The sequence below is a fragment of the Oryzias latipes genome, chromosome 3 (assembly GCF_002234675.1).
Source record: "Oryzias latipes chromosome 3, ASM223467v1".
Classification (NCBI taxonomy): Eukaryota; Metazoa; Chordata; class Actinopteri; order Beloniformes; family Adrianichthyidae; genus Oryzias; species Oryzias latipes.
The window spans coordinates 28,283,858-28,301,521 of NC_019861.2; the positions used below are offsets into that span (position 1 = coordinate 28,283,858).

Consider the following 17,664-nt stretch of genomic DNA (forward strand, 5'->3'; position numbering starts at 1 on the left):
ATTGCCCTCAAAAAGATTATTCATTAAAAAATGTCAATGTTATGCTAAAGGATTTTATGTATGTTAGATAAAGGATAGTTCCTCTGCATTACAAACTACAAGTATTAAAGCATTTCCTAGTCTTGAATAATGTGAAACCTTCAGTGTACGTAATGGCACTGAAATGTTTTTATTTTTGCACAGGGTTTCAAAATGAACCCAAATTATCATAATAAAGCATAATAAAGCAAACACATTTCTATTAGTGTAACTTCCACCTTCCGCCTAAAGACTGGATCTTTAACTGTGCCAGAAGAAGCTTTAAACTCTTCAGACAGCAGAACTGATCTTTTTAAAAGAAGATTATTCTTGTTTGAGCCCAGCTTGGTGTGAACCAATCTTGTTCGTTGACTGTAGTTGTTTTTCTCTTCTCAGACATTTCCTAAAGCATATCCATCTCAGAAATGCAAACAGTGAAAAATATATAAATGCAGCAACTGCAAAAGAAAATGCAACTACATCTACAGAATAGTAGGAGTACCAGGGCATCTTGTTTGACTCAGTAACCAGGTGAGCAGCACCTTTGTGTCTCATGACAAACTCTATCCAGAAGAGAGCTTTGTCCATCGGCTTCACTGGCTGATCTCTGTGCAGCCTGGAGAGTCTCTGCATGTTCATCCTGTAGGAGGGTTCAGTCAGGACTTCCTGTATGGCCTTCAGGAAGTTGTCATCTTTGTCCACTGTGGCTGGTGTAATTATTTTAGCTGCTCCTCTTGCTTGAAGACGAAGTAGGTTCTCATACTGGTCGTGAAATATTGGCAGACCCACAACTGGGACTCCGTGATAAATGGCTTCTTGGACTCCATTAGTTCCTCCGTGAGCCACAAACAGCTTGATCTTTGGATGTCCTAGAAGGTCATTCTGAGGTATCCAGTCTACCACTAAAGTGTTGTTTCCCAGAGTGGAGGGTCTGCTGCCTCTGTAACTCCAGATTACTTTCTGTGGCAGTTTAGCAAAAGCTGCAGCGATCTCATTTGCCATGTCCTCAGGAAGTTCATTAATAAAGGTTCCCAGTGACATGATGATGACTCCATGTTCTCCAGAACTCTGTACAAACTTCTCCAAATGTTCAGGAAGTGGCTTTGAGGGCTTACAATGAAAACCGCCAATGTATACAACATTAGGCATGGTGGGACGGGGAAACTCAAACACAAAGTCCACTCTCATGAGCCACAAATCTGCTCCCTGTAGTAAATGATTATATTTCACATTGGGGCCAAAGAATTGATTACAAACAGTCTGGTACTGGGGGCAGATGAAGAGCATGTCCTGGATTTCCCAGAGAGCATAGAAGAGGAGGTTCTTGACTCTCTGTATGAAAGTCATTTTATCCGTCAGTCTTGAGCAGGTCATTGGAATGTAAGATAATGGAGATGGTGTAATAGTCAGATGCCCTTCTCCACTCGTAACCCATCGCACATTGTAGACTAGGGGTAGTTCAAGAGCGTGAGCCAGTATTATCCCTGCTCCCCATACCGGATCAGTCAGAACTAGGTCATATTTTTTCTTCCTTAAATCCCCCATCAGTTCTTTATCCTCCAACACGGTGGTTGCCATTTCACACATCATACCGTGCATGTCAAACATGGTCCTAAACATTTCAATCAGCAAAAAGACGAAGTTCATGATAGAGGTCTTTTCCCTCCTGTAGGCAAAAACCTTTTTCAGGATTGGATTGAGGAAATCCTTATCGAACGTTTTGACGACAGAAACGGTGACGGTTTTGTAGTGTAGGGCGTCGTCCTTGATGTACCAGCTTTTATTTGTTCGCACCACATCAACATGGTGCCCTCGGAAGTGGAGAGCCTTGATCATGATGTCCATATTCACCCAGTGGCTTCCTTCCATTGGAACAACCAAAATTTGGCCTGCCTGGCCAATTCTCCATGAGCAAAAGATCACAGAAAAAAAGAGAAAAACTCCTGATGAACTTCTCCTGGAGATCATCTTCTTCTTCAAAAATGTCTCTGTATTTTTTACATCAATACTGTCTTCATTAAAGACAAATTATAGAAATAAAGAGATTCTCTATCTCGCTGGGTTTGATCCTATCCAGCACTTATGGTCCCTTCTTGTCAGTGTTCAGAACTGAGAGTATGTGCGTTTAAAGTCCAGGAAAATTAGCATAACCAATATAGGATTGCACTTTTTTGGGGCGGGATACTTTTTGTCCCAGGCAAAGAAACAAAGGACTAAACTAAGTTTTCCAACCAGGTGAAATTTCTGCAACTTAGAAATGTTATTTTTACACATTTTAAGTCACAATTGTTGAAGCTGAAATTTTCACAAAAAAGGTTAATGATTCATAGATGTTGGTTTATTTATTATTTTTAGATTACAGCACATTTTATTTCTTCACTACTCAGTAAAATTATTCTGTTGGAGAATAATTTGGATTTTAAATTGACAAATTTCTTATATTTCTTCAATGTAACAATGTTATTTTCAAATGCTTATTTGAATTTTAACCAAGAAGTAACTGGGAATCAATTTATCCCTCAAGTTATGGAATATCAACATTTAAATTGTAATTAAACTCCAAAAAAGATTACATTTTCCCCAGAAAAGTACATTTTTTTTTTGTTAACCTTGGTGTACTTTTTTTCCTTCTTTCATTAGGACTTTTTCCCCTTTAACCTCTTCCCTGTTTACAGTTTAGGACACATTGGAACAGCTTGTTACATCTCAAACAAGTTGGGACACACTGCGTGAAAAGAGCCAGAATCCATAAATATCTGTTGGGGATACTGTCTTAACTAAAGAGAGTAGGTACAGGGAGGGGGCCATATTTTTATTTATTTATTGATTTTGCCCTTTTTATTTTAATTTCCTTATTTGTTTTCATATTATTTATTTTGTTCTTTTTTATCTAAAGCACTTTGTGTTATACTTTTATATGAAAAGTGCTTTATAAATAAAGTTTGATTGATTCATGTGGCCGGGATAGGCTCCGGCAACCCTGTGACCCCGAAAGCGAAAAACGGTCAAGAAGATGGATGGATGGATGATTCATTGATTGATTGATTAAACAATCTGGACCATCTTTGGTGCATATCTAGACAGGCAGCATCTGAAGATATCCGGACAGAAGATACTGGTTATGTCTTATTTTGGTCATATCCAAGTTCCGAATATGACCTGAAGTTATATCTCGAAATATCTGGAGTAAAGATACTGAAGAAGGTAAAATTCCTGTAGTATCTGTAGTGTATACTTATCTAAGTGTTGAAGCATTTCTGATGCATATCCTCAGTAGTTACCATTTGCTGTATTTTGTGATATATGCAAAGCCGATACTGCATAAGGACATGTATTGTCTATGGATATTATATGTATCACCTTAATATGTGTCTTGCCTGGTAATATATGTGTACAAGATACTTTATTCATCTTCTTCTTTACCGTTTGTTCCCTTTCGGGGTCACGGGGCTGCCGGAGCCTATCCCGGCCACTTGGGCGAAGGCAAGGGATGCCCTGGATAGGTCGCCAGTCTGTCGCAGCGTAGAGTATCCTCAATCACACATCCATTCGCTCTCACACGCACACCTATGGACAATTTAGAGTTGCCAATCAACCTGTGAACACATATTTTTTCCAGAGACATATTGTTTAAGACAAATTTTAATTACGCATCTTTTTTTCTTCTTTTTTTTTTTCTTCTAACTTGTCCTTTCCAACAGCTGGGCAAACAGATGAGAGCTGAAGGCCTCTTTTGTTGGAAATATTTTACTTTAACAACAGGGGTTATGAATCTTCTGACAAACCAGAAGATTCATAACCTGCTGAAGGTATCTGGATCTCCCCTCCCCTTCTAGGTACAAATTTAGAAGGGGCGGGGCCTGTCTACACACACACTCAAATGTTAGAAACACACCTATTGGCTCCAAAAACGTTCACATGTCAACATGTACACAATACAAATATCGTTCACACACCCATACATATGCCTTCAAACCAACTAGTGTGAAATATTTCATTCAATCAAGCAAAATATTTGTGCAAAGGTGAGCTAACACCTGTGTTCAAGTGAGTGTTTATGTTCTTCTAAAATGGATGATGGAATGTAAAAAGAAGGAGGGAAGGTGCCCAGCCATCCCCACACCAAGACCCCCGCCACAGTAGCTGCGGCAGCCAGAGCCCCCAGAGCCCTTAAGGCAGCAGTTGGAGAGCAACTGCCCCCCGGACGATCGCACCCCCCACCCAGGCCAGGGCCAGCAGGACCACCCACAGGGCCCCCAGAGAGCAGGGAGGCATGGGGGGGGGGGGGGGGGGGGGACTGAGAGAGCAGCTCCAGCTCAACCAGGAGAGCAGCCCCCCCGCCGTGCAGTGAGGGCCCAGCGAGTTCTGGGCATCCCCACGCCCCAACCCCAGGTACGACCCAGGAACCCCCAAGGGTGACCCGCCCTGTGCTCCAGGCAGCCACCCACCCGGCCCACAGTTGGTTCAGGAAGGAGCAAGGCAGGGCCGCCCCCGCCCAGGAGGAAGACATCCAGGAGAAGAGGGGGTCCACATGAGGTGTTGTAAACATGGTCCGACCAGGCTCGTCCACTGTTGGAAATTTGGCGAAGCCCAATGCTCAGGGGCAAGGACCAGAACCCACACCACAGGGACACAGACACACCCCAGCTCAGGTGTGATGTGATCCCCAGCTCTTTTTCTTGCCAAAAAGCTCAGGGATCCCTCTCCCTGTGTGAACAGAGGGCCGCCGTGCCCGGGAAGCCAGCACCCTGGGAACACAGGCTTCATCGCCAAGGGCTCATTACCCCCTAACAGGGATGGAGTAGGGGATAGATGATCCTAGGTCGCACCTTTCTTGTGAAATGCGTGTACGTGTGTGTTTGTGAGGGTGTGTGTGTGTTTATGTTGGAATGTATATTTGGAGGAGTGAAAGGTGTGTGTACTAAGGGGGTTCAGTTAAAATTGATGGATAGGGCACTGAGGGGACATCTCCTGATTACTCACAGTAATGTCCCATCACCCTCCCCACCAAGGGGCCCTAAATGTCTATGGTGCAGTTAAAATAGGCAGGTAGGGCGCTAAAGGACATCTACTGCTTGCTGGCAGTGATTTCCAAGCACCCCCCTTACCAAGGGCCCTACAAGTTGGGGATAGCTGGTAGACTGTCCCCGGATGGTTGAGTTTTCACTGCACTTATATTTTCCCAGAAATGTTTAAGAAAATTGAGGTTTGACAGATGTAAAAAGTATTTACAAGTCAACCCAAGTTTGATTGAGATATACAGTAATATCCTCACTGCTTCATCAAAGGTATAAATAGAATGCCACTTCAGGCATACAACAACTTTTCAACAGCCAATTTCTTCCTAACCATGTATAAAGTGGCAGGAAAGTCTTTTGTGATGTTTTGTAAAACAGTATCACATATTATACCAATTAAAGAAACATAAGAGAGTTTAAAAAGAAAATGTTAGGATGGTTTTTGGTAAGAAATTTTAAAAAAAATGTTGCTCTTTTTAGTGGCATAAATGTTTTCAGGTAGTGGGTGAACCCTGTTTAACCAAATAGAGTAGCTCTGAATGTAAGATCTCCACTTCGTCGTATCGGTTATTTTTGTCACATTAAACCACTTTTGCACTCTTTTGTTTTCCGGCTGTCGGAGAAGACGCCACGCAGGCATAGAGCAGCTGCAGTTCTCAACTCTATTTACCGCACAAAAGCGTAAATATTGAGAAAAGCAATTCCTCAACATGCCACCGAAAAGAAACCCAGTGTCTGAGGAATATGAGGACTTGAGGAATACGCTTGATTTTGTGCTGGAAGAGATCAAAGCTATGAAGATTGTTCACGGACAAATTCTGGATGCTATCGGAGAGGTGAAGCAGATCAGGGCTCTGCAGGAGCAGTGTTTCAACAGACTGGATATAATTGAAAAACGAATGGATGACCAAGAGCAGATCTCCAGATGTAACAACGTGATAATCACCGGATTGAAAATCAAACCCCTGTCATACGCGCATGCAGTGACCGCTGGGAACGGTGAGGAATCCGACGAGCAGGAGACTAGCTCTGTGGAAAAACAGGTGGAGGAGTTCTTAAAGTCCAATAGAATTTCTCTGGACACCAACAATGTGGAGATCTGCAGAGCGCTTCCCAGGAAAATAGACACTGACAAACCAGCAATCCTCTTAAAGTTTGTCAATCGGAAACACAAAGCAGCTTTATTGAAGCAAGGAAGAAATCTGAGGGGAACCAACGTTTTCATGAATGACAACCTCACGAAAAGAAATGCCAACATCGCAAGAAGAGCACGTTACTTGAAAAAGCAGGGGAAAATTCAAGGAACCTGGGTGAAAGACTGTAAAATTTATGCCAAACTCTGTGGCTCCCCTGAGCAGTCCAAGGTTGTTCTTATCAGGAGCCTGCAAGATTTGGAAAAATATTTACTAACTACAGTCTAAACAAGAGATACGTGAAGATGCTGGTCTTACGAGATGAGGAGACAAACTCTACTATCAATGGCTTCTAAAAAAAACAACACTTTTTCTACATCAGTCACCTGCAACCCTGCACCTGCAACTCTCAGAGAGATCTGAATGCTGAGCAAACCGACCTTAAAACATTCAGTGATAATGACAACAACCTTCAAGACATCGACCCTGATCAATTCTTTTCCACTGTTAACATGGACTGCAAATATTACAGCATAGATGACTTTAAAAACTCTGTTAACCCAGAAGAAAAACTGTCAATCATTCACTTTAACAGCAGAAGCATGTATACCAACTTTGAAGACATCAAGGACTATTTACAGAACATCGGGCATTCCTTTGATATCATAACCATATCTGAGACTTGGTTCAGTTGCGACAAGGACGCTGACTTTGAATTGGAAAACTATGAACTTAACTATGTGAACAGGGTAAAAAAAAAAGGTGGAGGAGTCGCAATATATGTGGAAAAAAATATGAAGTTTACGGTAATCGATAAATTGTCTGTCGCAGTGGATGGAATACTGGAATGTCTTACAATTGAAAAGTGTAACGATTCAGGGAAAAATGTCATTATAAGCTGTGTTTATAGGTCGCCAGGTACAATCTTAGAAGTGTTCAGTGACTGGATGGAAAAAATGTTTACCTCTTTAAATAACAAAATATTATACATCTGTGGAGACTTCAATATCAATCTGATATAACCAGGAAACATAAAGCAACCGACGACTTTATCAGCAGAATGTATGGAATGAGTTTATATCCAACCATAACAAGACCCAGCAGAATCACTACTCAAAGTGCTACTCTTATTGATAATATTTTTACAAATAATATAGAATACACTCATATGAGTGGACTAATGATATGTGACATAACTGATCATTTACCAGTTTTTGCACTATTTGACATCAAGGTGAAGACAAAGAAAAAAATTATAAAAGAACCAGTCTACAAAAGGTTAAGAAATAAAAAAACCATGAATGCTCTAAATAATGACTTATCCAGACAAAACTGGAACTCTGTGTACAGAGAGAAAGATGTCGATATTGCTTATAAATGTTTTTTAGAAATATTTAGCTCACTTTACAATAAGAACTCTCCAATTTATAAAGTCAAGAACAAATATGCCAAATGCCCTTGGTTAACCACCGGTCTACAAAATGCTTGTAAAAAGAAAAACAACCTGTATAAAAAATTCTTAAAACAGAGGACAAGAGAAACTGAACAAAGATATAAGTCATATAAAAATAAACAATCGAAATAACACGTTACAGTAAAAAAGTGTACTTCAATAATCTACTGAATGCAAATAAATACAACGTAAAGCGAGTTTGGGAAATATTAAATAACATCATTAAAAATGGGACAAAAAAGCGAACTTATCTAGATTACTTTACAGATGAGAAGGGTCAAAGCTATGACATCAATGTAGCAGCAAACGGTTTCAATAACTACTTTGTAAACGTGGGTCCAGAGTTGGCAGCGGAAATTCCAAAATGCAAAACTAGCAAAGACAATAATCCACCCATCGACAGGATCCCACACTCAATCTTTATCTCTGATGTGAACGAAAATGAGCTGATATCAATTGTGAATAATTTCAAGAGTAAAAACTCAAAAGATTGTGAGGATATAGATATGAAGCTGGTGAAAAATGTCATTTATAGTGTAGCTAAGCCTCTAACATACATATGTAACTTATCATTACAAACTGGGAGATTCCCAAACCAAATGAAAATAGCCAAAGTGATTCCTATCTATAAGAGTGGAGACAAACACCAATTTACAAACTATAGACCTGTTTCTCTTCTTCCACAATTCTCAGAAATTTTAGAAAAAATATTCAATGATAAATTAGCGTTATTTATTGAAAAACATAACATTATAAATGAAAACCAATATGGTTTTAGAGAAAATAGACCAACCTCATTGGCTATCATTGATGCTGTGGAGGACATCACAAATGCCCTGGACAAAAAGAAATATGCAGCTGGAATTTTCATTGACTTAAATAAAGCATTTGACACTCTCAATCATGACATCCTACTTGACAAACTGGAAGTGTTTGGGATAAGAGGACTAGCGCTAACTTGGATCAAAAGATATTTAACGGGAAGAAAACAATTTGTCAAGATTGATGAATATACATCAGAAACCAAAGAGATAAGTTGTGGTGTCCCACAAGGATCAATTCTGGGCCCGATGCTATTCAATATTTACATAAATTATATATTCAATGTTTCAAAGCTTATGAAACTCATATTATTTGCTGATGACACCAATATATTCTATTCTACAGACAATCAAAGGGAACTTATCAAGGTGGTGAACACAGAGTTAAACAAAATAAAAATATGGATGGATTACAACAAATTGTCTTTGAACCTAGATAAAACCAAAGCGATGTTTTTTGGAAACTACAATGCAAATAAAGAGCTCTCAATTGTAATAAATAATGTCTTAATCGAACGTGTTACAGAAATCAAATTCTTAGGGGTTTTTATCGATGACAAATTAAGTTGGAAGCCACACATTAGACACATACAAACTAAAGTCTCAAAAAGTATTTCAATCGTAAATAAATCTAAACATATATTAGGATACAACAGTAGATATTTATTGTACTGCTCCTTAATATTACCATATTTCACCTACTGTATAGAAATCTGGGGGAATAATTACAAGAGCTCACTATATCCTCTCTTTTTACTTCAAAAACGAGCCGTCAAAGTTGTACATAAAGCCGGATATCTTGATCATACAAACAATCTATTTTATCAATCAAGATTTTTAAAATTGCATGATTTTGTGGATTTTTACACTGCGCAACTTTTATACAGAGCCAGTTGGAAATCGTTACCATTCAATATCCAAAAACAGTTCTTAGAAAATGAAGAAGGCTACAGACTGAGGGGATGTAGGAACTTCAAGATCAAACTGATAAGAACCACAAAGAAAAGTTTCTGTGTGTCGGTGTGTGGCACTAAACTTTGGAACGGTTTAAGTAAAAAGCTCAAACAATGTTCAAATATTCAAGAAAATGTATAAAGAAATTCTTATTTCAGGATATGAAAATTACAGGATTTAAGGATCAACAGGTGCTTGAATAATTCAAAATACATGTGTGAACTTGATTGTGGTGAAATAATCAAAGCTCTTTTAATTACAACCACTGAGTGTTACATTATATTGTGCAATAATGATTTCTGAAATGTTTAAATCAATAATCAATAAGCTATTGATTTTATTTACTTGATCTGCAATGTGTAGTAATAATTTCTGGTTTAATGTTATCATGTGTTCTAATGATAATCAATGATTATTACATATGGGTATTGTTACTGTTTACTGAAATCATGAATGAATGTTTTCTGAAGATCATCAATCATTTCTAGGCACTGGATTTTGTTACTTGAAGAGAATCAATCTGATCAGAACTTGATTTAAAACACTGTAAATCTATCAAATAAATGGACTCAGTAGGGGTGGGATTATATAAGCTTGCTTCTTCCCACTCCTTTTCAAGCAATAAATCCAACTCTACTTATACTTCAGTTAATGATCACTGTATTTAATTAAACAACTGTGATTTAAGTGACATTTTTGTTTTGTTTTCTGTCTTTTTAATCTATGCATTTCATCATTTCTGTAATGAGTTTGATAAATATGTGTAATTTCTTTTTTGCTTTGACTACAATTCTTGAAATCAATCAATCAATAAATAAATAAACAATTGTTCTTTGGCTTTGAGTGTGTGTGTGGGGGGGGCTTATGGACTTAAGCCCTCGCTTGAGTCTTGTCTCAACGCCGCAATGCAACACAAGGAGAACGAACAACCATGATGTATTACCCGAGCTCCAGTAAAGTGAAACTTGATTGGTCGAAGTGAAACTTAATGGTTGCAGAGAATGCGGCCACTCAGCTGTCCAGTTACAGCCCTCCGCGCCGCCATGACGCCATCTGTTTAAAAATAATGGCGGAACGGAGCACACCCACTAGTAAGCGAGGCTGACCGCGTCCTCGCAGCGACCAAACCTTGGCCAGGTCTCAGAGGAGTTGGAACACCACTGGAAACACAGATTCATATGATGGTTTAGTTTCTCAGATTTGCGTAGCAGTACTCGGCAATCTGGAGCTTCGGATCGCGGGATTTCCCGCTCCGCTCTGTGAAGGTAGCTGCCGGTCAGAAGTCAATGCATTTGACCGGGGGGGGGGGTTTCAACAAACTGCAGTGCGTCCAAGGAAGGACCGCAGAAGGGGGAAATGCTGCTACGTAGTCATGAGAAGCTGTGTAAAATCATCAGAAGTTCACAACCATCACAAAGCCCTCTCCTCTGCCGCTAACATAAAGCTATACTGCTCCTAGCATGTGTCTGTTAGCAGCTAGACACACGGAGATAGCACTGACGTCATCAGCCCGCCTCCCCTCTAGAATTGCTAATTCAAATTGAGTTATGCAACAGTGTTCGCATGGTGAACGTGAAAATGCAAATGCAATGCCTTCTTTGCGTTTTCCTTTAGAATTATAACACAGAATAAAGCTGTTTTTAAGCTGAAAATAAAAAAGCATTTGAAGTAATGATTTTTCATTTTAATTTTGAGTCATTTGTTGCAGTTACATCTTGAAAATGAAAAAGCTTTTCTGTTAACCCATTTTAATTGACAGATTAGACATTTCTAAATGAATTGCGCTACACATTTACCAAATAATTTTTGAAAAAGAAATGTCAAATACCATTTTCATTATCATTTTAATTAAGTTTCAGAATAAGCGGTGTTAAAGACTAAAATGAAAAAAAACATTTCAGCGAATGCTTTTTCATTTTAATTTTGAGTAAAAAAATGCAGCTTCATTTTGAAAATAAAAAGAACATTTCTGGTTTTGACTTTTATTTTTATTTATGCTACAAAATCGCTTCCATAAGAAGTATGAACCAATATGAAGTTGAATTTACACAACTCACAATAAGTTAGAGATACTGTGAGAGACTCAATGTCAAGTTTTCGGTGTTAAATTCTTTTCAGAGATTTTGGGGATAGGGTGGCATTTGTTTTAGTGTGATAGACACAGCTCTTTTAGTGTTTCCATGTCTTAAGATGTTATACTTGTGTTGACTGAGCACCAAAATGAGTTCATCACTTAAGATGATCGCAAAAGTGCCCATCATTGTAATGAATGGAATCATTATTCATTTACTCTCTTTATAAAACTCTTCCAGCTGTCTTCTAGCAGACCTGACCTTGGGGGTAGTGATGTGTCAGACAAAATTGCCCTCAAAAAGATTATTCATTAAAAAATGTCAATGTTATGCTAAAGGATTTTATGTATGTTAGATAAAGGATAGTTCCTCTGCATTACAAACTACAAGTATTAAAGCATTTGCTAGTCTTGAATAATGTGAAACTTTCAGTGTACGTAATGGCACTGAAATGTTTTTATTTTTGCACAGGGTTTCAAAATGAACCCAAATTATCATAATAAAGCATAATAAAGCAAACACATTTCTATTAGTGTAACTTCCACCTTCCCCCTAAAGACTGGATCTTTAACTGTGCCAGAAGAAGCTTTAAACTCTTCAGACAGCAGAACTGATATTTTTAAAAGAAGATTATTCTTGTTTGAGCCCAGCTTGGTGTGAAACAATATTGTTCGTTGACTGTAGTTGTTTTTCTCTTCTCAGACATTTCCCAAAGCATATCCATCTCAGAAATGCAAACAGTGAAAAATATATAAATGCAGCAACTGCAAAAGAAAATGCAACTACATCTACAGAATAGTAGGAGTACCAGGGCATCTTGTTTGACTCAGTAACCAGGTGAGCAGCACCTTTGTGTCTCATGACAAACTCTATCCAGAATAGGGCTTTGTCCATCGGCTTCACTGGCTGATCTCTGTGCAGCCTGGACAGTCTCTGCATGTTCATCCTGTAGGAGGGTTCAGTCAGAACTTCCTGTATGGCCTTCAGGAAGTTGTCATCTTTGTCCACTGTGGCTGGTGTAATTATTTTAGCTGCTCCTCTTGCTTGAAGACGAAGTAGGTTCTCATACTGGTCGTGAAATATTGGCAGACCCACAACTGGGACTCCGTGATAAATGGCTTCTTGGACTCCATTAGTTCCTCCATGAGCCACAAACAGCTTGATCTTTGGATGTCCTAGAAGGTCATTCTGAGGTATCCAGTCTACCACTAAAGTGTTGTTTCCCAGAGTGGAGGGTCTGCTGCCTCTGTAACTCCAGATTACTTTCTGTGGCAGTTTAGCAAAAGCTGCAGCGATCTCATTTGGTATGTCATCAGGAAGTTCACTGACAAATGTTCCCAGTGACATGATGATGACTCCATGTTCTCCAGAACTCTGTACAAACTCCTCCAAATGTTCAGGAAGTGGCTTTGAGGGCTTACAATGAAAACCGCCAATGTATACAACATTAGGCATGGTGGGACGGGGAGACTCAAACACAAAGTCCACTCTCATGAGCCACAAATCTGCTCCCTGTAATAAATGATTATATTTCACATTGGGGCCAAAGAATTGATCACAAACAGTCTGGTACTGGGGGCAGATGAAGAGCATGTCCTGGATTTCCCAGAGAGCATAGAAGAGGAGGTTCTTGACTCTCTGTATGAAAGTCATTTTATCCGTCAGTCTTGAGCAGGTCATTGGAATGTAAGATAATGGAGACGGTGTAATAGTCAAATGCCCTTCTCCACTCGTAACCCATCGCACATTGTAGACTAGGGGTAGTTCAAGAGCGTGAGCCAGTATTATCCCTGCTCCCCATGCCGGATCAGTCAGAACCAGGTCATATTTTTTCCTCCTTAGAACCCCCATCAGTTCTTTATCCTCCAACATGGTGGTTGCCATTTTACACATCATACCGTGCATGTCAAACATGGTCCCAAACATTTCAATCAGCAAACTGATGAAGCTCATGATAGAGGTCTTTCCCCTCTCAATGGCAAAAATCTTTTTCAGGATTGGATTGAGGAAATCCTTATCGAACGTTTTGGCGACAGAAACGGTGACGGTTTTGTAGTGTGGAGCGTCGTCCTTGATGTACCAGCTCTTATTTGTTCGCACCACATCAACATGGTGCCCTCGGAAGTGGAGAGCCTTGATCATGATGTCCATATTCACCCAGTGGCTTCCTTCCATTGGAACAACCAAAATCCGGCCTGCCTGGCCAATTCTCCATGAGCAAAAGATCACAGAAAAAAAGAGAAAAACTCCTGATGAACTTCTCCTGGAGATCATCTTCTTCTTCAAAAATGTCTCTCTTTGTTTTACATCAAAACTGTCTTCATTAAAGACAAAGAATTATAGAAATAAAGAGATTCTGTATCTCGCTGGCTTTGCTCCTATCCAGCACTTGTGGTCCCTTCTTGTCAGTGTTCAGAACTGAGAGAATGTGTGTTCAAAGCCCAGGAAATTTTGCCTTAACAGATTAAGGATTGCACTTTTTTGGGGCGGGAGACTTTTACTCCCAAGCAAAGAAACAAAGGACCCTTTTTGTTAAAACTCAGTTTTCCAACCAGGTGCAATTTCTGCAACTTAGAAATGTTATTTTTACACATTTTAAGTCACAATTGTTGAAGCTGAAATTTTCACAAAGGTTAATAATTTATTGATGTTAGTTTTGTTTATTATTTTTAGATTACAACACATTTTATTTCCTCACTACTTAGTAAAATTATTCTGTTGGAGAATAATTTGGATTTTAAATTGGCAAATTTATTATTTTCTTCAATGTAACAATGTTATTTTCAAATGTTTATTTGAATTTTAACCAAGAAGTAACTGGGAATTAATTTATCCCTCAAGTTACGGAATATCAACATTTAAATTGTAATAGAACTCCAAAAAAAAGTTTCATAGATGACATTTTCCCCAGAAAAGTCAAATTTGTTTGTTAACCTTGGTGTACTTTTCGTCCTTCTTTCATTAGGACTTTTTCACCTTTAACCTCTTCCCTGTTTACAGTTTAGGACACATTGGAACAGCTTGTTCCATCTCAAACATGTTGGGACACAATGCGTGAAATGAGCCAGAATCCATAAATATTTGTTGGGGATACTCTCTTAACTTAAGAGAGTAGGTACAGGGAGGGGGCCCTATTTTTATTTATTTACTGATTTTGTGATCAGTAAATGTGTTTTGTGTTTTTAATTTTCTTATTTGTTTTCATATTTATTTTGTTCTTATTTATTTTGTTCTTATTTATTTTGTTCTTTTTTATGTAAAGCACTGTGTGTTTATAAATAAAGTTTGATTGATTGATTAAACAATCTTGACCATCTTTGGTGCATATCCAGACAGGCAGCATCTGAAGATATCCAGGCAGAAGATACTGGTCATTCTTATTTTGGTCATATCCAAGTTCCGAATATGATTTTTTATTTTTTTATACACTGTATTTTATCCCACGAAGGGAAATTCTTTCTCTGCATTTGACCCATCCCCTTGTGGTTGCAGTGAGCTGCTGCCGAAACCGCACTCGGGAGGCGGTAGCGGTAAGGGTCTTGCCTAAGGACCCTCACTGGGTGATTTTAATTGCTCGCCATTGATATGGTAATTGCCCCAAGTACCATTGCTCATTCCCCTCCGGGAATCGAACCCTGATTTCCGGGCATGGTAGCTTCCCACCTTACCAACCGAGCTACCAACATATTTCTGGAGTAAAGATACTGAAGAAGGTAACATTTCTGTAGTATCTGTAGTGTATACTTATCTAAGTGTTGAAGCATTTCTGATGCATATCCTCAGTAGTTACCATTTGCCGTATTTTGTGATATATGGAAAGCCGTTACTGCATAAGGACATGTATTGTCTATGGATATTAAATGTATCACCTGTTTAATATGTGTCTTGCCTGGTAATATATGTGTACAAGATACTTCATAAGGACACATATTTTTTTCAGACACATATTGTCTGCCGCTAACATAAAGCTATACTGCTCCTAGCATGTGTCTGTTAGCAGCTAGACACACGGAGATAGCACTGACCTCATCACCCCGCCTCCCCTCTAGAGTACTGTGATTTGTCCTAAAACCAGACTGACACTTTTCAAGAACATTATGTTCACTTAAAAAATCATGTAATTGAATAAAAACAAGTTTTTCAATAAGTTTTCCTAAAAATGGTAGGTTGGATACAGGTCTGTAATTGTCCATGATCTTTGGGTCCAAGTTACTCTTCTTCAGAAGGGGCCTCACCACCGCCGTCTTACAGGCAGAGGGGAAGACCCCCGTCTGAAGAGAGCAGTTAGCTATGTTTAAAATCTCTGACTCAAAGAATTTATAAAATGCTTTAAAAAGAGAAGTGGGAATAGGGTCTAAAAGGCAGGTTGTAGTGTTTGCTTGGGAAAAAACTCGACCAAGCATCTCTGCATCAACCAGGACAAAACTCTCCAGTGTTTCCTCGGGTAAAGACAATGCCACTGACCTATCTATCATCTATCATCAGTTATACATTCATACAATAACTAATCAAACTTGGGATAAAACTCAGGTCATGCATGGTCCAGTTGAACTGTGTATATGTGTGTGCATACATGTATATGTATGTGTGTATGTTGTTTCCTCTAATTAAAAGAATATTTTCCTTTCCTTTTTGTCCACAGCTCTTCAAAAGGAGGGTCAAAATTGCTGAGAAGATTCTCAATCAAGAGGATCTGTCATATATAATAGGAGCCAATGCATATTATGTCTGCGACAAGGAAAAACCATCTAGATCACTAGTGTTTGTTCTTCAGATATGCCTGCTGGGCATATGTTCCAAATCCTAACTTCATATATGACCGGTATACGGACATCAGATATGAGCAGATTTGACATGGATATATCCTGACCTTGGATATCACTAGTGACGCATCTGATATCTGGAGAGAATCTAATCTCCAGATTCTATCAGAATAAAAGTGTCCCATACTTGGAGTTGAAATGCTTAGGACATGAACTTAGAAACCGGCATATCCGGAGAGTATCCACCATGGATATCACCAGGTATGGAGTATTTCTGAGTATATCCAGACAAATATATCTCTTGATTCTGGGGGCCTTTGCGCAGTGAACAAGAAAAGCTGGTATTTTGGGAAGCTGTTATAGAGGTATATGGCCACTGGAGGGCGGTGTACAATCAGCTGAGGGCTCAAGCCCTTGAAACATCTCCAGCTCTCAGATGCTAACAGGGTTGTGTTCCAAAAATCAATAACCTGCAGAATTAGCTGGTGTTAGATTCCAATTATTTTTTCTTTATGGGGGCTTTGTCCTTCCTCTAATCAATGGGGAGATGCAAAAGCTGCCATGTGAGTTATCTTGGAGCAGCACTGCCCAACCCAAGAATGCAAGATTTGTTCACAAGCTGAAAGGATTTGCTGGGAGCTTCAAGTCCTCACAGGAAAGTGCAGTGACTGAGTTTTCCTTATAGTGTGGTTTAAAAAAAATCCATCAAATTCAGTTTCAAACTAGCAGTAATTACAATGATAATTTAGCAGATGGTAAAGAAACGATTGTGGAAAAAATGAACACGGCTCATTTATCGACTCTGCTTTTCATAAAGAAGCTTAACATATTGTTGCTGACACTGCAATTGATTCCACTAACCAAAGAAAAGCAGTTAAAGGAACATTCTCGTTTATTTTTAGGTGGAACATCAACACAATAAAGGTTTTCCTTATTACTTTCACATGCGTACACAGTGAACCTGTATTCTGCACACCTATCTAGTTTAAAATGAGATTCTATGATCTCCATTCCCACTCTGTTTGCTTCCTTTTTTTTACATTTTTGAAAACAAATTGTCTTTATTGGCAATTTACATTTTTTTTTGCTGCTTTGCCGCAGGATTTTTGTCAAGGTTAAAGTGTGCCGTGGCTCAAAAATGGTTGAAAAACACTGGCCTAATAAAATCTACTAGAATTTATAGTAGTATCAACTATAAGTTAATGTTCTAGAAAAAAATCAGTAGGCATTTAACTTTCTGTTGGTTTTCTAAAGGTTGTTTTACTACGTTTAGTAGAATGAATTTAAAAAATTTAGCTCATGGTTTTTGTGTGCCACCCCAAGATTTAATGTGGCCCCCTACCGGCCACCCCCATGAAAAATTTCTGGAGGCGCCACTGCTCTGTTTGCTTCCTTTTTTAACATTTTTGAAAACAACTTAACTTTATTCGCA

At 38.9% G+C, this 17,664-nt stretch overlaps 2 pseudogenes; both read right to left on the bottom strand.

Annotated features, from left to right (window-relative positions):
• Positions 1-144: 144 nt before the first annotated feature.
• On the bottom strand, positions 145-2,135 carry LOC101172948 (annotated as a pseudogene).
• A 9,253-nt stretch (positions 2,136-11,388) lies between these two features.
• Positions 11,389-13,952, bottom strand: LOC101173193 (annotated as a pseudogene).
• Positions 13,953-17,664: the final 3,712 nt, after the last annotated feature.